We start from the raw sequence: 23878 nt of genomic DNA on the forward strand, positions 1-23878 counted from the left end.
ATCAAGATACACCATTTTGTTGGGGAGATTGAGACTGGGAAATGGGCTGACCTCTCCTGTTTCTTGATCTGGGTATTGTTTCCAAGGACGTATTTACTTCGTGAAAATTCACTGAACTCTGCTTTTTGATATGTGCATTTCTTCTGTATGTATATTATAGTCCAATGAAAAAACTTTAATGATGAAAAAGAGTAGTTTTAAAATTTTGTTTCACAGAGAGTCATGTGGAATTCCTAATTCTCATTAGGGAGAGGGGCCCCCAGAGCAGAAGAGAGGCCAGGTGAATAAGAAGACTTCAGGCTTCCAAACAGAGTGAATCCAGAGCAGTTCATTCCTATCGGTTTTTATACAGTAAGGAAGGTGGGAGGGGAATGTGCTAGGGAAGGGTTCCCTAGGACATTCAACCGTATCTGTAATGCTGTGTTAAAATAAGCATGTGAGAGAGAGAGCAAATACCAGGCTCTATTGGAATTTTCTGCTTTAACTATCACTCTCTCCCCATTCTCCTGGGAGCTGAGACCTCCATGACTGGAGTCAGATTTTTGACCCCTATCCAGAATCTAGCACAGTTCTGGGTCAGTAGTCAACGCTAACAAGTGTTCGCTGAGTGACTGAGAGAACTATCATGGTAAAATCTGGTTCCTTGAAACACTGAGCTCCTGGATCAGGGCTTGCCTGAAGCCATTCCTACTGCTAAAATTTCAATTACATTAAATTCCCTTTTGTGTGAAATCCAGTTTCAGCTGGGTCTACTAACACTTGAAAGATTACAAATAGCTGCAGCCCCTTCATCTCTTTGTGCCTCAGTTTCCTCATTTGTCATACTTGTAGGAACACACGAAGAAGATGGGAGTTGTTAAAAGCATAGATTTGGAGTCAACAGATTTAGATCCAAATTTGTGCTCCATCACTCATTAGCTGCAAGAGCTTGGGTGAGTCACTTTACTGCCCTGAGCCTCAGTTTCTTCATCTGTAAAATGGGGACAGCACCTACTTGCTGAAGCTGTGAGAAGTATTCAATGCACGTAACATCCAACACTCATTCGGTGTTGACCGTACATGAAGCTCGTTTCCCCAGCCCACCTCATAAAGATTTCATACACGTCAGATGAGTTAAGGCTCTAGGAAAGCACTTCCCTGATATTATAGATCATTATTATCATTAGCAAGGTAAACTGATTTACAGAAGCAGAGCAGAAAAAAGGCCAAAGGGAAGTGAGATTGTTGTGGAAAACAAACCAGGGAAAGGAGGCAGACACAAGTGTTGTTGTTTAGGGCAAGAAAAAGGCTGGTGCAAAATGGAAGAGAAGATGAGTATTTTCAAGCTTTAAATGAACTGTTTTTTCCCAACTCCATTCAGAGAGGAAAGTGCAGTCAGATATAATCAAAGGCTGACAAAGAGCAAGATATTTGTCCTGGTAAATACACTCATCTCTCCAAGCTCACTTGAAACATTTTCTGCTTTGCTAAAGAAGCTCTTATGAACTCAGAGCTGCAAAAAATCACCTGGTGAGCAGCTGTGCCAAACCGATAAACGGCCGCCCAGCCCTGGACAGTAGGAGCCCGAGGCGCCAGGCCGGGTGTCATGGAGGGTGACCTTGGATGGGCTTTGAACCCGCTGCCACTTAATGTGCTAATGGAGGTGGCACCGCGCAAGTCATGAGCCACAGATGGGGCTCCTCCAACCAAAGAAGGTGCAGTGAGGTGGCAGGGGGTGATCTGAGGCTTTTCTCCGGAAAGAGGAGGGACAGACGCTTGCTGCTATTTTTTTCATTGTTTTACGCGTAATTGTCGGGTTGCAGTCATAGGGGCCTGGAGCGTGTGAGGGTCTCCATCAGCACCGCCCAAAAGAAAGATGACACAAGCCCCCATTTGTCTGGGGTTTTTTAAACATCTTTATTGGAGTATAATTGCTTCACAATGGTGTGCTAGTTTCTGCTGTATAACAAAGTGAATCAGCTCTACGTATACATACATCCCCGTATCTCCTCCCTCTTGCGTCTCCCTCTCACCCTCCCTATCCCACCCCCTCTAGGTGGTCACAAAGCACCGAGCTGATCTCCCGGTGCTATGCGGCTGCTTCCCACTAGCTGTCTATTTTACATTTGCTAGTGTATATATGTCCATGCCACTCTCTCACTTCGTCCCAGCTTACCCTTCCCCCTCCCCATGTCCTCAAGTCCATTCTCTACATCTGCATCTTTATTCCTGTCCTGCCCCTAGGTTCTTCAGAACCTTTTTTTTTTTTAGATTCCATATATATGTGTTAGCATACGGTATTTGTTTTCCTCTTTCTGACTTACTTCACTCTGTATGACAGTCTCCAGGTCCATCCACCTCACTACAAATAACTCAATTTCGTTTCTTTTTATGGCTGAGTAGTATTTCATTGTACATATGTGCCACATCTTCTTTATCCATTCATCTGTCGATGGACACTTAGGTTGCTTCCATGTCCTGGCTATTGTAAATAGAGCTGCAATGTACATTGTGGTACATGACTCTTCTTGAATTATGGTTTTCTCAGGGTATATGCCCAGTAGTGGGATTGCTGGGTCGTATGGTGGTTCTATTTTTCGTTTTTTGAGGAACCTCCATACTGTTCTCCATAGTGGCTGTATCAATTTACATTCCCACCAACAGGGCAAGAGGGTTCCCTTTTCTCCACACCCTCTCCAGCATTTATTGTTTGTAGATTTTCTGATGATGGCCATTCTGACCGGTGTCAGATGATGTCTCATTGTAGTTTTGATTTGCATTTCTCTAATGATTAGTCATGTTGAGCATCCTTTCATGTGTTTGTTGGCAATCTAACATCTCTTTGGAGAAATGTCTGTTTAGGTCTTCTGCCTATTTTTGGATTGGGTTGTTTGTATTTTTGATATTGAGCTGCATGAGCTGACAAGCCCCATTTGTAATTTTTAATTTTCTAGTAGCCACGTTCAAAAGGTGGGGGGAGAGGGGGGAAGCCCAGGAATCTTCATTTCATCAAGCACTCTCTTCCCAGATGATTAAGACGCAAGTAGAGAGCTGATGCTATTTTTCTGGAAACACTGCTCTAAGGCAGCACTGCCCAGGAGGAAGTCAGCAGGGTCCTCATTCATGCGGAAGCCAGGTGGGGTTGGCAGTGACTTGCAACCTTCATTAACGCAGAGGTGGCACTGGCCAGTCGGGTAAGAGGACGACCTCCACTTTTAATTCCAGGGGCTTCTATTTTTGTTTGATTTTTTTTCACAATGAGCATGAATTCACTTTTTAAAAATTCTTTGATGTCCTTGGCCTCAGTAATAAACATAACTCACCTGTGTCAAGCTCTTGCTGTGGCTCAAACACTAAACTGAGCACTTTCCATGTATTATCTCACCTAATAATCACTCTCACCCTACAACGTAAGCAGTGTTGTAATGACCATTATTTTTAATATTTATTTATTTATTTGGCTGAGTTGGGTCTTAGTTGCTGCGTGAAGGATCTTTCGCTGTGGCGCGCAGGCACTTCGTTGGGGCGTGCGGGCTCCTCTCTAGCTGTGGCTCGCGGGCTCTAGAGTATGCGGGCTTAGCTGCCCCGTGGCACGTGGGATCTCAGTTCCCCGACCAGGGATCGAACCCGCGTCCCCTGCATTGGAAGGCGGATTCTTAACCACTGGACCACCGGGGAAGTCCCTGTAGTGACCATTGTATAGATGGGGAGGCTGAGGCTGGAAAAGGCTAAGCAGTTGTTAAAGGTCACAGAGCTAATAAACAGAGGAGACTGGACCAACTGGGACTCATGTGTCAGTTTTGTCCTTTCTTTATTCATGTTTAGAGGTAAGAACATGTGACACAAAAAGTTTCTTAATAAAGATCTGTCTTACACATTAGAATATAAGCTCTTATAAGGAGCCTGGTTCACTACTGAAGACCCAGCACCTACCACGGTGCCTGGCACAGAGGAGCCCACCAAACTTTTGTTGAATGAGCAAATGAATGAATGAATGAATGAATGGAATGTGATATCTGAGACTTGAGAAGCCCAGGTATATAAAACACCCACTTCAGGCCAACGTCTAAAGCATTCCTTCCAGCTTCATCAGGGATGTATCTTAACAGCTTAGACATGCTTTCCAGTTGAAAACATTCATTTAATTAGCAGGCATTTTCCAAAACGGATGTGCCTTTCTCAATCACTGTGACTGCGGCAGACATTTGCTGAAAAGGTGCCCCCTTCCCCCAGACATCAAAGCTTATGCTCGCAGACCTTTCTCCCCCAATTACTTCCATTGGAGAAGGACAGCCGGGCGGACGAGAAATTGGTCACAACATGCAAGATGTTTTCCCTTTGTAGAAAAGATGCTGGTGGGATAAGTTCCTTTTGGTGGAGGGAAAAAAATCTATGCCTTTGTTTAATGTGTCTTTAAAAATGTTTCTTTGGCCGGCATGGGCTGCTCATTGTGACTGGCCAAAAATCATTTCTCATTGAGATCTAGCTTCCCCTCCCCAAAATAGTATCAAGAACAATCTGTAAGATATGGTTTCACTGGGTTTGTTTTATTTCTTCCTGATTTTTGCAGCTCCTTGGATGTGCATTCTGGCTCTTGTGTCTGCCTTGGTTTGACCATTAATTACAACTCAGCTTAAATAGAGACTCTGCACCTTCTCCTCTCTGGAGTCCCTGCATCCCAGAGCCTAGGGAAGCAGAAGCTATGGAGTGGAGACGGCATCGAAATTTTGGAAAGATGATGGTCCTTAAGAAAACATGATTCTCCAAATCCACTGAGTTATAGCTGGAGTTGGTTGAATCAAACCCTTGCCCTAAATTCTTCCATAGCTCCCCACTGCCATCTGGATAATGAACGGATGCCTTAGCATGGTTCACAAGCCTCAATTCTGCGTACTCTCTAACCTCAAGTCTGCCCCTCCTGGACTCCAGTCAGGTAAGTTATTTGCAGTATCCAGCATCCTGCTTCCCCACTTCCCCACCAGCCCTTTTGCATGTGCTCTTCCTGCTGCCTGCAACATCCTCTCTATCCCACCTTATTTATTCTACTCAGCATCAGGGCTCAGCTTTGATGTCACCTCCTCCAGGAAGCCTTCCCTGCTTCTTCCCTCTACCCGCCACTGGAAGAATTGAATCAAGTGTGCTCCCCAGCACCATCATATCTCACCCCTTCCAGCACTGATGGCCATATTATAAATGCCCATTTATTTCTCCGTCACTCTCAGTGGACCTGAATTCCTTAAATGCCGGGTCTCAGAATCTGGCATATATTAAGCCCTCAATGAACAGTTGAGTGAACAGGATAAATACATAAATGTGGCCAGGGAAAGGGAGGGTGCATAGCATCCAGGTAGAAAGACGTTGAATTTTCCTCATTAAAATGGTTGAGTTGCACGTTATCATGATGACAGTCATATTCCAACCCTTTCCCTCAACCCCAAGGGGCACAAAGACTAAATCTCCCCTACCATGGTCCCAACAAGGAAATCAACTTGGACCTACAACATAATTCCAGCCAAACAGGTCTGCTTATGGTTCTCCAAACGAGCTAACTTTGCCCCACAGGCTGACCCAGAGGATTTGGCTTCCAACACAAGCCACTTGGAATGAGCCTTCAAGGTCATGGAGAAGGTTGGTTGAGAAGAAAAGGCAACGACGGGAAGATAGAGATACTTGGACAGGAATGCTGTCTCTGCTTGGCTTTGTGTTCTGCTTATATTCCTGTCCAGCAATTGCCAAAAAGCCAGGGCTCAGTAATAAAGCTACAGTGAGAAATGGGTGGCAAAGGCTCTTAAAAACTGGAAGAGTCTTTTTGCCTCCAAATTTCGGAGTCCTGGGGAAAACTCCATTTTACCCTTCGCCTGCTCTGTCCCACACAGTGCTTTATCAGGTGATTGGGCTTTGCTATTCTGCTCTAGGAGAGTGGTGGTGCAAAGCTCACTGCTAAGCAAGAATTACTGGGCTCTCTCAGCCTCCACCTACATGGCGTCTCTTTGGGACCGTAAGTTTACACTTCTCTTCCTCAGCACCTCAAATTTCTCTTGTCCCTGGGTCATCACTCTAAGGAAAGTGCAAAAGGACTCCAGGCTCAGCGAGTTTTCCTCTTGAACAGAAGAACCCTTTCTTACCTCAAAATGCATGCTTGAGAACCATGCTTTGCTATCCTAATTTGATGCACACTCTCCCAGGTGTTTGAAATCTATCTTTACATCCTTCAGGCTGTGTGATCTTGGGCAAGTGAGCTAACCCCTCAGAGACCTGTCTGTAAAGTAGGATAATAATAGAGCTCTCTCACAAATTTTTGTGAAGATGAAATGAGATGTTAGAGGGAAAGCACCAAGCATGGCTCCTGGCTTCCACAAAGCACCTATCACCAGCAATTATTATTGCTGCATTGGAGTACACTCTCTTCTTGAATGAGGACTTGCCTTAGACCACTGTTTTTTCCAACTCCGATTCTGTAATCCTAACAGAGTATGTTGAATAAACAAAAATAGATTTTTCTGTTTTATACACATGTAGAGTCTCAGAAAATCCACACGAGACAAAGAGCCGGTTTGCATTGACTCCAGGATGTATCATGAAGAAGTTTTGTTATTTCTGTTGTTAATACATTCCTGATAGCCACTTGTTTCCTGGTTATTTGCCTCTTTGGCTCTGATTGGCCGAGTTCCAGTTTCTTGAGGTTTTTACTGCATTTGGAAGCTATGTTATGAAAACCTTGAAGCCTCCACGAAAATGAAAACTTCCTTTTCTTCCCCTTTCTCCCCAGAGTGTGGTGGCCAATACCCCTCAGAGTTGGAGGACTGTCCAAGTTCAAATGCTCTGTAGCAATGATTCCATAACTATCAGTTGTCCCAGAAAGTATAGCATTTTGGCATCTAAATTGTAATTCCCTGCCTTGCCTCTCACACTGAGAAGTGGTCAAGAAAAATTCTTTGTTAGTTCTGAGCATTCCCCATTTTAATTCAGATCATTTGACTCTATATTCATGATATATCTCATTTTTTCCTTCATCCAACTATCCTTCCCTATCATCCAATCATTATGTTCATCTGTCAATCACCTTCCCCATTTCTAACAATGTCACGCACACATACACAAATGCACATACACACGCACCCAAACACCACACATGGTCAGCTCCCTTCTCTCCCTCCACCACGGGCATCCCCATCATTATGATTTATGGTCAACAAAAATTTGGGTTAAAAGGTTTGAGAAAAAAACAAAAATGCCTTTCATTACCACAGGGTATGTGAAGGTGTTGCAATTACACTACTAACCAAAGAATCCATTTTTTCCTGAATACCTAAAAGGATTTGGATAATCCTACAAAGTAATAGTCTTGTTTTCTGTTCAGTGGTGCCAGACCAAACTCCACCCACACCAAGACAAATGGTTCTTTTTTAGCTCTAGCAAGCTTCTCAAAAGCAAGACAGCCCACAACCTGCAAATACAGCTCCTTGGCTTTATCACTTTTCTCCTTCTCTTTGTCTTTTGATGCTATTGTTGACTGCCCAGAATCAGCCTCAAACTGCCTGTCCACACCCTTGTCCAAAAGACCAAGAATAACACCAAAATCATGTCCAGGAGTAGTAACCTGGGGTGGAGTGCCATCTGCTGGCCACTTTTATAAGACAGCTTCCAGCTTCTCAGCCCACACTAGAAAACGTTCCCTCAGTTCAAAGCTGCTGAAAGAATCTGCCGGTCAGGCCTAGGAACAAATGATTTTTACTGTATTAATATCCTATTATTGAGAATAGGCATTTAGAAATAAAGCCTCGTTCTCTTTCACTAATTTTTTAGGTATTTAAAGGCAAAATCAAAAGTCTGGGAGAGATTGACTCTGCTTATAATTGCTTTTTTTAATTGTTGTTGTTACAGTGTTATATTGGTGAATAATAATAATAAACTCTTAGGAAACTCAGTTTTACACACTCGTAATCAGGACCCCCTAAATCAGCATATCATGGTTTGCAAAGGGATTTATGATCCTCGGCAAGTTTACGAGACCTTAACACAACAAAGGCAAGAAAATAAAGGAAAAGAAGAAAAATAAAACTGAAATGAATGATCCCCTTTCCAAAGGAGCAAGAATACAGCTAATGAACCTATATTTTTGTGATGAGGCTGATATGTTCCATGTGTTAATAAGCATTTCTATTCAAGGTCCTATATGTTCATTTCTTTCTTCCAGGTTATTACATTTGTGTAGTCTCCTAAAATCCAGAGAAAACACTGGGGATTCTCCCTTTTAAATAATGAGCCTCTTCCAAGAGGGAAAACAGAAAGTCTCATGTGTAAATGTGTTTCTTTAGAGCTTACTTTGCTTCTATTCTTTCTGGTTTCAAATTAAACAGTGAATTGGCAAAACTGACAGAAGGGAAAGAGATGCCTTTCTTTGAAAGAACTTACAGAACATTTTTATTTGTAATATTCGCCGGGAAGTGTGTCAATAACATACAAAAGTCAGACATTCTCTTTCCAATTGCTCCATATGGAAGTTCTCCTAAATGATCATCTACACAAGTGTAGACAAATATATGGAGAATAGTACAAATCGCATACACACACACAGATCCGCCACACTTGGAAATGTCCACTCTGGAGAAGGCTTGTCCTCTGGTTGAATGCTTGTAAGTTTTCTACACCGAACAAGTCTTTGGGATTCTAATCATTCCTTTTGTCTGTGCTCTGCTCAGGCTTCCAGAGGCATCTACAAGCTACAGTCCTTACTTCAAGGGGAGGATTTGGTTAATAGTTCTAGTATTTTCAGCCCCTTCGTTGATTTCCTTCCTTTCTAGTATTTTTAGTTCCTGAGATAAAACCTCATTTATAATAAAGTCAAAATCCCTGGAAAACATTTCGTCAATGAAACATTCAGCTTTGCTGTTCATTATTTTATTGAATGACGGGTTTTTTGGGGGGGTTTTTTTCCCCCCTTGAAACCTGGAAACCCAGCTCTGATTATTTAAAGGCAGACACAAAGGCAGAATTGGGTGGAGTTTTAAAATATCTTAAGATGTAAAAGTCTTATTTTAAATGTTTGCTCTTTGCCGTAAAATTGCCTTTCCAAAAGCACAGGTTTGCTAAGACCAACTCATTCACTTTAGGAACAAGGGTATGTCAGCCCCAGATTCAATTCTGGCAGATCCTAATTAAATGTACGTCTCAGCCTGTTGTTTTTGTTTTGTTTTTTTGTTTTTTGTGTTATGTGTTATTCATGGTCCCTGGTCTAAAATATTGAAGTTTTGAGACATGATCAAATAATATTTTTAATTGAAACTAGTCCAACAAGAAGTTCTATTTCTTTTTTTTTTTCTTTTTTTCTTTTTTTAAGAAGCTTTATTTCTTTACAGGGTCTTTCCATTATTTCCCCAGAAATCTGGGGAGGCTTTTGCAATCATCTTACATTTGAAATACCAGCAGCTAACTTCAACCCAATTTTCTGCTCTGTTTGAAAAGGATTTTTTATTTGGGTTTAGTGGGGTTAGGATTGAGAGTGTGTCTGCAGGCGCATGTGTATGCGCAGAAAGATCGAGAAAAGCACACAGATAGTTTTGCTTTGAAGTTGCTACATAATTACTGTTAAGATCTACCAAAATGTACTGAGAGACAGCGCTCCTTACTCAAATCTGGTGAATGAACAGGCAAGCAGCGTCTAGGAAGGCTTTTTAAAAGGATGGATGAAATGAAGAATCAGGAGAAATGCAACCAAGGTAGATGAAAAGATGTTGTGCTTTCTGTTGTTGTTTTCTTGTAGAGACGCATTAGCAAAGAGAAGGAAAGGAGAGAGGAAAATGGGAGGAAGGGGATGGAAGGGAAAATGAAAAAGAGAAAAGAAAACATTTATAGAGAAGGGGTGAGAAAGAGAGAAGGAGGGAGGGAAGGAGGAAGAAAGAAAGGAGGGGAGAAGAAAAGGAGGGAGGGAGAAGAGAGAGAGAAAGAGAGAAACATTTACCGAGCTGTTTTATCTTCCTGTGTTTCCCTATTCAAAGCCCTACATCCTTGGTGCAGAAATTAAACATTACATATGGGACACAGCAAAAAGAGGGGGTTAAAATAGTCAGTTTCCCTTGTTCACTTCCTTTGTTGGAATACTGGTTTGGAACATCTGAAGAGAAAACGGTCGCAAAGTTGGAGAACTGTTCTTCTTTCAGCAGTGGTCAAACTAGCTGCCTCTTTCAGCAAAAGTTGTTGATGTCACAGTGCCCCCTGGAGTACAGCCTGGAAGGGACCCTAACTTCCCCCTTTAACTCCCCACTCCTCACTTGTTTTTCTTACCGTGGGGAGGGGAGGAGGGGAGAAGAGGATTGGAAAATTTTGAAACAATCTCAGAACCTTTTGAAGAGAGGATTTTGAGAAATAACTTCCGATTTATTTCGGATAGTTAGGGGAAAGGGGAAGGAGGGAATGAAACCCTTCCTTCTCTTCATTTTTTTTGCCTTCCCCCTTACCCCCTTAATCCTATTTTAGTTGAGGTCTGACCTTGGAAATTTCCAAAAGACTTTAATCTCCTGTACTCCAAATTGCTAAAAGGAGCTCAAAGAGAGCATGTGTGTGTGTGTGTGTGTGTGTGTGTGTGTGTGTGTGTGTGTGTGTGAGAGAGAGAGAGAGAGAGAGAGAAAGGTGGTTTAAAGTTGTTTATTTATGAATGGGTTAGACTTCCCTGATAGTAAGAATGTTAACTAGTTCATTAGGTACTCTCCTTACATTTAAGTCTTTTTTTTTTTTTTCCTTTTCATTCCCTTCTCTTTTTTTTTTTTTTTTTTTTCAGACAAATACATTTAATCACCAAAACTCAGCTGAGAAAAAATGATCTTGAGTTCTGCCTTCTGCCTCTGGGCAGACCTGACCCACTCAAACGGTAATATTCTCAGATAGCTAGGAAATGCCATTTAGCATTTTCTATAACTACATTGCTCTCCTCCAACCCTCTAACTCCCCCAGAGAAAACAAATTACCTTCCTGTCGCAAGAGGGGTTTGGGGGGGGGCGGGGAGGGAGGTGGAAAACCCAAGAGAAAGAATCATTTCCATACATATTTCCCAGATATAAAAGAAATCCAGGCTCTATTCTGATCTAGAATTTGGGGAGGTACGAACTCATTGAAATCATTAAACATTTCATTTTTCAGATGAAAGGCTCTCATTTTGCATTACCGGGTAGGGTTCTGATGTAATTTGAAGTGTCACGTTGGAGGAGTCTTGGTGATTAAGTCTTTTCCATTTCTTTCATTAAAGGTCCAATTTTCCTGATGTGGGTTATAACTTCGTTCTAATCTGAAATTTCACCCACCCTCACCCCGCCACCCCCCCCAAAAAGGTCTATATATATGACTGATTTTGAAAGAATAACAAATCCAGTTGTATACTTATTTTTTTAACTGCTTCTGATTTTATTGAACTACGAAACGCAGAAACCACTTTGCTATCATTCTCAAAGGTCCATTTTAAATCATGAGCTACGTCAAGGTATAATTACTCACATTTAAAACACTCTGTAATTATAGGAAGAAAGAATAGAAAAATGGCTTTAAAGAAAGGGATTGTTGGAAGCAATTGACTCTCAAGAAATGTCTGTCTTTTATAAAGTTCATAATTTCCCAGTAAATTCTTTTAAGTTAATAAACATCTTAAACATGAAGAACCTTAAAAGCAGCCCCCCATCTGCCACCACACATACACACACAGAAAATGAAAACAACAACACCCTAATTCTTTTAAAATATGCATTTTTTTTAAAGACCTCAGAGACGGAAATATTTCTCAGGAAATGTTGAACACAAGCGTCTACATAATATCTACATGAAATAATAAATCAAACTCAGCTTTTTTTATCTGACAAAACACAATAAACGGGTTTGGAACATTATTTTGGTGCATGTTTTTAGCTCTCCAAAAAAACCCAATAATAGATAATGCCTTATTGGGAAAGATAACGTGTGTTTTCTTATAACTTGGTGGGAAAAAAATTTTTTTTTCTCTTTGTAAAGGAAATTAGATATATATTTGGGGAAAAAGAATATAAGGTTTCACCGTGATACGAGCCAACAAAAACCCAGGAAATTCGAGGTTCAACTGATGCTCAGCTAAAAATTCACACCATTGTGCCCCTTTACTGACAACAGATTTAAGAGCCCAGAATGTCTAGGGGAACCTCAAATTTCCTGACTTCCAGCGTCTCATGTCTAAACACGAAATTGTTATTTAAACATCAGTCGGTCATAGAAGGATTGCCTTTTTTTCTTTTTTGCTTCTTGTATTTCCCCATGTATATTTTATATCTTTGCTGGTCTTTGTTTCACATCACCTGAAATGTATACATTATATTGCATTTTAACCCCAGTGACTGATATGCTTTCTGGGGAAACTGAATTCTTCTTTCAATTTAACAGGAGAGGAGAAGAATCATAGAATCGGGGTTTCCAAGCTGAGAGAAACCGAGGATATAGAGCAAATATAAAGGAAAAGATAAGTCAGATGAAAAGGTGGAGAACTGGGGGGGTAGGGGAACCCCAGATTGTGTCCATGGCACTTTTGGAGGCTGTGCCTAGAAAATCATTAACCGTCAGGGACTCACGCCTTTGTGTAGGCTTCAGTTACAAAATCAAATTATAGAACCCAACACGCTGTCAGGAGCCCTTGCTAAATATTTAAACCCTCAAGTTCCACACCATTTGTGGATTCCAGATCATTAATTTACTACTGGATTGTTAATTACAACGGAGTAATGGAAAACCGGGCTTGTCGATTTTATGGACACCGCTTCTGTACAAGCTCCTGTTAGTACTTTCAGAGGCTAAAAGCTTAAATTTTAACTACACTTTAAGTATTTGGGACTGGGGTGAAAGGGGGACCTGTGAGTAAATGCTTTGAGCAGGTAAGTAGTTAGTTATTAAAATGCGCTTTGAAGCTCTCTCTTGGTGTATGTCTGCATATTTTAACGGTCCCAGCAAAAAAACAACTTTTTTTTTTTTAATGCGCCTAATTTGGATTTCATTGAATTTTCTGCATGCACTGATGTTAGGATATTTTGGTGAATTTAATTCCCCCAACCCTTCTGTATGAAACAAAAGAAATTCTTTCTTGAAGAGATTTAGCAAGGGAAGAGAAATCCTTTTTAAAAAGCTTAGAGGATAGGGAGGGGTGGGGGAAATGAGTGGTAAGGAGGCTTTAATTTCTAAAGCTCTAATTCCAAAGAAGAAGGACTATCTACGGAAGAACTGAAACTAATTTACCTGAATTCCTTCGTCACCACTTGGCTCTTGACTATTAAATGATTCTTTTCACTAGCCAATAAAACCGAATCCAAAGCCTGTTTGGGATGGAGGGGTGGTACCAGGCCTTCCCCAGCCCCAACATGGAAAGCCAGTTTTCTATGCTATTTGTTTTGATTTCCGCAAAAGGATTTTCTGAGAGAGAGCTGGGGTTTGGACCACCCTACTTGGGTCTCACTCCGATGGGGGAACATGGAGGGACGCGTTGGCTCTTGTCGTGGGCTAAATGCCTCCTCGGTGTTACCCAGAAAGGAAAGAGAAAGTACCTGCCTCTCAGCCAGGTCGACAAACCGGTAGCAGTTCTGTCTTTGTTTCCCTCTCACGGGCTGTTTTAGGATCTCTGCCAACACAGAGGGCTGTGGAAGTGACTGCTACTCTTCAGAAAACAGCCCAGATTTTCTGCACCTTAATATCTTTACCTTTGTAAAACAACAGCAAGATCCACTGCCTTCCATCTGGAAGATGTCAGAGAAGATGTTTACGAAAGATCTGGGGATCCTTAAAAGCAAGTAGCTGTGTAAAAATACTGAGTTGTTGTTTTATTTTTTTTTTACATTACGACAGTGACTTTCATTCTATTCCTGACATCCTGTTGGTCAGAATGACAAAGAATATATGAGACAAAGCATTGAAAGTGCCTAATCATTATTACTAATAGGGAAAAGTACCCAGCACAGAGTAAGCATTCAATAGCTATTATTTAATTTTAATAGAAGTAATAGCCTTTCAAACTCTTTCATCCCACCTTTAAACTAGAAAGGTTTCCCTCCACCCCTTTTATTACAGGAAATCAAGCTGAGGAAGAAATGAAGATAAGATAAAACTGCTCAGTAATCACTGCCCCTGGATTTTCCAACCTCGAGTGAGGTTTTGAGGCCTTGTTGCAAAGTCTCTTTTCCAGACAATGACAAGCACCCAATTGAAAAATGGATGAACTAAAGCTTTTCGCTGTTCTATTGGCTTGGTTACCCAATTTGACTGAGTGCTTACTTAGAAATTAGTCAATAAGGCAACTAATTAATAATTTGACTGGGCGGGGAGAAGTCAATTTCTCAGCTGCACACAGATGTAATAAGTCAGGGAAAATCTTGAGGCCCCTTGCTGCATAATTCTAGCAAAACCGTGTTGCTTTGAAAATCTTGTAGGCTAAGTTAAAAAAGGAATTCTGGGTTTAGTTTACATTGTATTAAGCCTTTTTGTCTCAATGAAATAATATAGTGGAGAGAAATGATATGCAGAGAAAAAAAACAAAGCTGTGAGAGTTAATACAAGATATAGTAAAAATATATTCTATATGATATGATTTATAAACTGTATTGCAAAATTAACATAGTCATTATAATCAAAATGCAGAAGGTATTCACTATGTCCTAGGTATGTGCTAAGTAAGTACTTTGACTCCATTGTCTTATTTAATCCTATGGTCCCACAATTAGGGAGGTACTATGATCCCCATTTTACAGGTGAGGAAACTGAGGCCCAGGGAGTTCAGCCATTTACCAACTGAGATTGTATAATAGTAAAGAGAACAGCAAGATTTTGAACCCAGATCCATGGATTCCAAACCCAGCTTTCCTATTCCTCTCCTCTGTGAGCATGGGGAAAATTAACCAGTGATCTTGTTGCCAATTTTCTACCTACCTAGGGGAAAACTGAATGACTTCCAAGACTGGCCCTAATTTGCTGTTTGACCATGGACAAGGCGTGTTCCTCAGGACCTCAGCTTTCCCTGGACAAAGTCAGAGAGGTCCTCTAACAGCAACTCCATCAAATAACTTTATCATTCACCACTCTTGGCTCTGTCAAGAAATATGTTTTCAAAAAATCATCAGACGTTCTGTCTGTTCCCAGAGATGGCAAAACTTGAAAAGACTAGGGTTTTTTTGTTTGTTTGTTCGTTTTCTGCATTTTTAAAATTTTTATTTTATATTGGAGTAGAGTTGATTTAAAATGTTATGTTAGTTTCAGGTGTACAGCAAAGTGATTCAGTTATACACACACCTGTATCTGTTCTTTTGAAAGTAGGGTTTCTAAATCTGGAATGGACCTTAAGAGATTAGAGAGGCTTCATCAAGCTGTTAAGAACAAAAGCAGCCTGGGTTTAATTTGTGCTCCACCACTCACTAGGAAAGTGGGCCTCTGTGGCCTCACCTATAAAACTGGAATAATAGTATTAATAACACAGACATAAATACATATCCCAGAGGGTTGTGAGGGTTAGATAAGAAAATGCTTTATGCAGTGAAGGGCAGAGTGCCAGGAACACTGGGGATGTTCAGTAGGAGTTACCTAGAATAAGGATGATGGTGGTGGTGGAGCTGATGAGGACAGTAGTAATAATAGTGGGTGATGATGGTGACAATGGTGATGATGATGGTGGTATGGTAAAAACGGTGATGGAGATGATGATATTGGTGACGATTGTAATGATGGTGGTGATGATTCTGATCGTGAAGGGAATGATGGTGATGATGTTAATTCACTCAGTTAACAGTTGAGAAAATTGAGACCCCAATGTTTTACTCTAATAACCAGCCTAGCTGAAAGTAGAAATCCATCTCCCTGGAGCTGGCCCACTGCCTCTGCCACTGTCCCATGCTAAAAATAAGTGGAGTAGGATTTGGCTGAAGGAAGCTGGGAACTGCAGGTCAGGTCATGGCTGAGAATCAGTGTGGTTTTGGCCTCCCCTCCACTCCGGGCTCATTTTACAATGCCAGAGAAATCACTCTGTCCTCACCAGACCTCATTCACTGCCTTTTATAGATGATGCCACCTCCCGATGTTTAACTGAGAGGTAAGGGAAGGTGAGGTCCAGCAAGCTGCTTTTTAACCAGTAGCTCCCAGTGATCCTATTGCAGCTGGTCCCACAACTGCATTCTGAGAAACTCTCCCGAAGGGAATTGATTTACTTTCTGGTTTCAGCCCAAGAGACAAAATAACCTATTGAATTTGTCCATTTAATTTTCCAGAAGGGGCTAAGTGGCCCCTCAAGGGGCTTGTGATCAAGCCTGTGAGAAACCAGATTTGAAGGGAAAGAGGAGCATGAGAAAGGAAAAGAACATATATTTCATGCCAAGTAATAGCAAAATTGATATTTTGAGTCAGCGCACATCCCCAAAGAGCACTGAGTTTTCCCAATTATGAGAGAAAAATTACTTTTAAGATTTAAAGGAGCCCTACCATCAGGGGACAGCTACCCCAAAAGCCCAAAGCTAACAAACAGGAAGAATGGGTGATGCTGTTTCCCTTAAGGTACCCATGGCAGACATTACTAACAGATAGTGGCATCCTCCACCAAGCCCAAAGCAGCCGCCCATGGATTCTCACAGAGCTCTAGGCAGCCATGAGCAATCGATCAGAGTGGACCCGCAGATGAAAATGATTTTCCACTTAGCATGTGGGAGACCCATAAATGATTCATAAGGTCTTGTGCCTGCTGAAAAAGCCATTAAGTGACTAGGTCAGGGGAGAGGTTACAGCCAGATTTAGGCTTCCCAGTCTAGTCACATTCCAAACATTGTGGGTGATATTTCATTCATTCATTCACTAATCCATCCATCCATCCACACATTTGTTCATCCACTCATTCATTCACTCACTCATCTATTCATTCACTCTCTTATTCATTTTCTCGTTCATCATTCCTTCAATCACTCACCCCTCAATCATTCATTCACTCATTCCCTCTGTCATTCATTCTTTAATTTAACCAATATTTACTTATTCTGCATTCTGTGTGCCAAACACTGTCCCAGATTCTGGAGACATAAAAATGAACAAGACAGACTCAACCCTGTCTACAGGGAGCTTACAGTCTAACAGAAAAAATGAAATTTAACAATTACACAATTCATTATTTCTTTTTAATTGTGATCATTGCAACAAAGAAAAATACTGGATGCTCTGAGAGCAGAGATCAGGGACTCACCTTAGCTTGGTAGGGAAAGGTGAGGGTAGGAATTAAAGAATGTGTCCCAGAGGAAGACACATTTGAGGTGAACACTTAAGAATGAGGAGTTAACTAGGCAAAGAGGGGGAAGGGTTTCCAGGTGGAAGGAATGGCTTCTGCAAAAGCCTGGAGAGGTAGAAGCACAGCACATTGCTGAAAATGAGAGCTCAGAGGGACCAGAGCCCAGAGCATGCAGGAAGGAGTGATGCTAGATGGTATTACAGAGGTGGGCAGAGGGCAGTGCCCCCTCCCAAACGTGAGTCCTAGTGTGACCCTCACCTGCTAAGAACGCTTCAGTGACTGCCCCCTGCCCTCACAATGAATTCCAAACCCCTCACCAGGTTCTGGCCCCGCTCACCTCTCCACCTTACCCCATGCCAGCCTTTCTCACTGAAGACACTCAACCCAGACTAAACATCCAGTTTCCAGAATAGGAAACACTACACTGTAAGCCCCATAGGAGCAGAAACAACGTGTGTTTTGTTTCCTGCAGCATCCCCAGTACCCAGGGTCCTGGCACAATGCCAGGCATATAGATGAACTTGAGAAATATCGTAAATGTACAAATGAGTGATTCTTTGACCCCACCCTTGGCATAGTGCCTAGCACAATGCACTGAAGGTTTAAACTTTGGACAAAAGAAGGGAGGAAAGAGAAAGGGAGGGAGGGAAGGAGGGAAGAAGAAGAAGTGGAAGGAAGGAAGGGAGGGAGGAAGGAAGGGAGGAGAGGGAAGGAGGAAGAAAAGAACATCCTATGTGAGTACTGGAGAAAAGTCATGCCATAACCAAGTTTTTCAAAGGTCTAATTCCCATACGAAAAGACCCAGTGAACCTAAATAATTTCAGAACAAATTATTGGGGAAAAAAAAAATACAGACTCACCAACCTGGCAACACAGGGTCCGGGAGTGAGAAGGAGGCCTGACTGTAAGCAAGATGGGTGGGACCCATCTGGATGCTTCCAGCCAAAAAGCATTTTTGTGGCCTCCTAATTTCTGAAAGCTTTTGGTAAGGCTAACTGACTCCAGGCTCAGTCTCCTATAAAGATCTCATCTTTGCCGTTCCTCAGTTCACCCTCATGTACCTAACACAGGCCCGGCTATCTGCTGGGCCTCAGTTTCCCCACCTGTAAAATGAAGTAGTTGGGTTAGATCATCTCTAATCCAACGCTAACATTGTTAGTCTCTCTTAGGTTCTTTTCTTGGAACTCCTTCCTACCCATCCACCTCAACTCCAGAAATATTAATAATAATTAGGACATAATAGTAATTATTCTTATACTAGCTACCACTTATTGAAGCACTTTTATTTCATCTTTGCAACTGTCATATAAGGTAGATCTATGATCTTCATTTTTACACAGGAGGAAACTGAAGTTCAGAGAGGTTATGTACCTTACCCAAACTAACACAGCCAGGAAAGGGAAAAGATGGAATTTGATCTCAGACGTGTCTAAACCCAAAGTCCACCCTCCCCTTCCTTTGTCCACAAATCTAACAGGTCCTGGCAGGGCCTGTGTTTACTGAACACAGACATAGATTCCCTAGTTAGCATGTGAGGCAAGGACAAAAGAGGAAAAGGACTGTTTGTGGTAGTAACATCATTATTGTTTGCTCAGCCTCCCTTTTTCCCTTTTTTTGGGGGGGAGGGGTGCGTGTAAAGGTGTGTCTCACACATATACAGATATACAAAGTTTTAGGGGATATTCCTCTGCCATCCTTGTAGTTCTGATGGAACCACCAATCACACAACCCTCTCAAGGGCAGCAGTCGCGTGGGACCTAGGTCACGTGACCCATGCTTGCTCTATCATAGTGCGATAGTAGCCATCGCCTGGTCACAATGATTGGTGATTGGTTCTAGTACTGGACATGTGACACAAGACAGCCAATCACAGCCCTCCCCTGGTCTGAAGTTGGGAAAGAGAGGATTTCTCTTTTCTCTAGAGCTGCTAAGCTGACATGATAGAAGCTTAGAGTTTCCGATGACCTTGCCCCACGGCCACCCTACCCATCGGTGCCATGAAAGGGAAGCCCCCTAGCAGAGAGAAGAATGTGGCCAACAGAGAAACTGAAATGGGAGAAAAGAAGAGAGGAACCCTCACCCCATGGATGGGCTGCTGAAACCAGCTCCACACCTGTCCTTCCCAGTTACTGAGCCAGTAAGGGTCTGAGCTGTGATCTGGTCATTTGGTCATTAGGATCAATAGAATCCTAAGAGGAGTTTTTGACCAGTCTTGCATACTTGTGGCCATATCCCATCACACACACACATACACACACACACTACATCTACTACTTAGAATTGTGAAACAGATCTGGAAAAGGGCATCAGGGAGAAAAAGAGGCAAGGAAGAAATATGGAGAGAAAAGGAGGCCCCAAATCGCCATTTCCTCCGCATCCAGTCTTGGCTCAGTCTCTGACCCAGGCCATAGCTCATGCATCGATGTCATCTGGGTTTGAGTTTCCCCAGAAAATCATGGCTACTCTTTACCAAACAGCTACCACTTTTTTCTACTTTAGCTCATTTAATCCTCACAAAAACCTGCAGAATAGAAAAGTTATATCCATTTTGCAGAGGAGAAAACTAAGCCATAGAGCAATTAAATTGCCACCTAATTAACGAGTGGCAGAGCCTGGAGTTTTGAACCAAGATCGTGTAACTTTAAAATCTATCCTTTTTTTTAAAAAACTACATCCGACTGTCACCTCCATCAATGACACATTGGTTTGGATGCCAGCATTTTCAATGGAGTTCTCCCTCTTCTCTTTCTGCTCTGATATGTCAAGGGGTTGCCTGAGCCTGAAGCTCTGAAATTAACCAGGCACATCCTGATACAAGAGATGTTTCTTTTCAGCAGCACAACTGCTTGCAGGTAGTTTGATCCTGAGGGGAAATATACCCAGGGCAGTGGCGGCCAACATCCAGCAGGCTCCCTCCGCTTCCAGGAATCAGTGCCTCTGTGTGTGGAAGGCAGTTAGGACGGCCCACTTGTTAATACAAAGGCAAAAACATGAAAATGAGGGTGTCTGATGGGTATGGAATAAAGCAGGACAGAGGCCTTTGAAAGCAGACAAGATGAGGAAAATGACATAATATTCTTGTCACTTACACTGCTTTGAACCCGCAATCCAAAAGCACTTTTAAATCTATGCTCAGTGTTACTTTTCTTCCTGGGGGAGAAAAAGAGGTTCTGATGACGCATAGCAATCTGTACCTAGACTCTCTATTCAACCAATATTTATTGAGCACCTACTATGTGCCAGCCACTGTTCCAGGTACTGAGGACACGGCTGTGAACAAGACAGCTTTCCCAAAACCATCTTTTGAACCATAGATCTGATCATGTCACACTCCCTGTCTAAAACCTTCAATGGCTCCCCATTGCCCACAGGATCAAGTCCAAAGCCCTCAATATGGTGTACAAAGCATTTCATTGTCCAGCCTCTTGAGTTTCATCTCTTTCACATGCTCCCCATCCCCATTCCTTCCAATCCATGCTGTGGCTACACCAAAATTTTTTCAGTGCCCCCTGGCCCCCAGGTTTTTAAGCTTTCTGCCCACCTTCCTTGGAGCAGTCTTCCTACACCGCCAGTGTCCTCTTGCCCACTCACTGGCTGCCTCGCTCTTACTTATCCCTCAACATAGATGTCGCCTCTTCAGGAAGTTTTCTTGACCCCTCTTCCCGAAGAGTGTTAAGCATCTTTGAATGACAGTGTTGTTTTGTTAATCTCACATCTCTCTCTTTCTTCGCTGGTAATAGGAAATCCTTCCTCCTTCGGAGAATGCATTTGAAGGCATTCAGGTGGGGCTATCCTGTGCTCTTATCCTAGCCACAGGTGACTTGAGCCTGGAATGTCGCTGAGCTATCACTGAGACCCCACTAACCTCTAAATGCCACAAGAGAAGGACAGACCTGTTTGCTTCACTGTCCTGACCTCAGCACCTAACACAGGGGGATTATCAATAAATATATTTAAATAGATGAAGGGAGAGAACTTACACTGCTTTCACATTTGGTCAAGCTAAAACCAGCTGAGTTTTCTCCCACCAAAAATTCTTATTTTAGTTCACAGAGAACCAAATTTCAGCTTAAAGGTACCTGTGTTCATATCCTAGCTTCGCCACCTAAGAACTCAGTGGCCTTGGGCAAGTGGTTTACCCTCTTTGAGGTTCAGTTTTCTCATTCATAAAACAGGATTTTAAATGAACCTGCTTCATTGGATTATGGTGAGGGGTAAACAAGATTATATATGAAAAATGCTTAGGGCAGGCACTGGCACTCAGTGGAAATCAGTAAACATTAGTGGTCTCTGAGACTGTATTTAAACTAGGACATAGCATTAGAGCTTCCTATTCAGAAGAGTTGCAACTGGGCATCTATTGACCATCAGAAAAAAGATCCAGCCACAATGGCCCCTGACCAAGCAGACCTGCACTGGGAACTAAACAGTCAACAAAAGGCACACTTTTCAGCCTCAACTCAACTAGCCAGGAGTTTCCCTTGATGCCTTAAGGAGCATCATTTTGCCACATCCTCTACCCTTGTCTGTACCCAGGCATTGACCTGGATTGAAACTGCTACAATAAAGGACAGAGGGATGCCTGCTCATTATTTCCATTTGGTGGGCTTTGAAAGGCTTACCTTTGCCATACTCTTCTCATGGGATTTGATTTAGTGAAGCACCTTAATTACCTAGAAACTCTCTCTGAAACATTGGTGGTGTTTCCTTGGGTAAGCGTGGTTGTTCCTGAAAGGGATGACTGAAAATCAGGCTATTTTTAAGAGTGAAAACTGGCTCATTTCCTCTTTGTCAAATCCAATTAGCTTCTTTCATCTACCAAAATGTAGCACTGAATGTACCAGAACGCCGTTGCTTGGTGCCCAACTGTGGTCTGAAGTCCTATTGGTAGTACTGCCTTGTGGGTAAGAGCATGAACTCTAGAATCAGAAAGACCAGCTGTGTGACCTTGGGGAAGTTACCTGAATTCTTAGAGTTCGTTTTCGAATAGGCAAAACGGGGACCCACGGTTGTCCTGGTTGATGTCCTAATTGTTCTAGTTGGTGTTCTCCCGAAAGCAGACCCTACGTCATGAACTTGTGTGCAGGTAATTTATTTGGAACGTGATCTCAGAAAGTAGGAGTGAGCAAATGAGGAAGGAAAAAGACCATTTTTATAACTGTGTTATCAAGGTCTCTGCCATAGGCAACAGGGTCTTGATTTTGCATGGAGTATTTATTCAGTGGTCCATTGGTTAAGTCCCTGCACTTCTAGAAAGAGCTCGGGTGCCACCTAGCAGGCTCTCAGAGCACCAGAGAAGGTCCTGGGACAAATGCAGAAATCCAGGGAACAAGTCCTTGAGACTGTCAACATAAGGTGTGTCTGAATTCCCAGGGAACTGTCCACCACTGCTGAGGCTGAAATCAGAATTGACTGGAGAAGATGTGGAACAGGGACAGCACCTGGGACATCTACCTAAAACTCTTCGACAAAAAATAAATGAGATGAGCATGGATCCTAGCAGATAATAAGCACTCAGTGCACTCAATAAATAAGAGCTCCAAGTGGGAGTGTTGAGTAACTGGTAATTCCACAAGTACTACATGGTCAACTCAAAATAACAAATGTGTTTCCTCTCACGTGCCATTTCTGACCATGTGGGAGTTGGCTGCCTAGAGCCCTGTCGAGGCAAGGACTCTTAGATACCATCTGAGCTCAGTGGGAAGGAGTGCAGTGATGGATTATTGATGTCTGCCACGAGAATGGGGTGGGGAGTAGGGGTACATATGCTACTAATCTTGTATGGCCAATATTTAAGATATATTGTTTCCGTCTTCAAGTCTTCCATTTCACACTTAGAGGTTAAGTGTCCTCATCTGTAAAACAAGGATAATACCTATGCTTGACCTTCTTGCCTCACAGGAAGACTTTGAAATCGTAAATTTAAAAGTGCTTTGAAAAGATATAGGATATACATAAATGTGAGAGCTTCCCAGCCAACTCGCTCCTCCCCATGACGTGGGGAGGAGCCCTTGGGAGTAAGGAGGTTCTCTGAGAAGATAAACCTGGTTCTCTTCTTGCTACTTAAATACATTGCATGAGACTGATTGATGGCTAGGGGACCCTTGTTTGACAATAATCCTTGTAGTCAATAGGTTGATTTTTTTCTGCCCAACAAACCTTAACTTTTCTCATGGCAAACTAGTACACTGAATTTCCTTTTAGACCCTCCACACACTCAGTCCATCTACTTTGGGTCCATCTTTCACCAGGGATGGGGCTTTAACTGGTCTAAACCAAGAGTCAGCAAACTACAGCCCAAGGGCCAGTCACCTACTTTTGTAAATAACAAAACTTTTGTTTTATTTAAATACAGCCATGACCATTCGTTTACATATGGTCTATGACTCTTTTCATGCTATAACAGCAGAGCTGAGTTGCAATAAAGATCATATGGCTCACAGCCTAAAATATTTACTGTCTGGCTGTCTAAGAAAAAATTTGCCAATCCTGGGTCTGAACTAATCACCCTACCCATTCACTGGGTACCATGGTTGGTCCATAGATTAAATCTGACCCAAATCAGGCCAATGAAAGTTCTCTTTTTCTCTGTACAAGAAGCTTAGAGGATGTGAGGCCTGGAGCCCCTGCAGCTATTTTGCAGCAATGAGG

This window comes from Balaenoptera physalus, assembly GCF_965194825.1.
Source record: "Balaenoptera physalus genome assembly, chromosome: 12".
Lineage (NCBI taxonomy): Eukaryota > Metazoa > Chordata > Mammalia > Artiodactyla > Balaenopteridae > Balaenoptera > Balaenoptera physalus.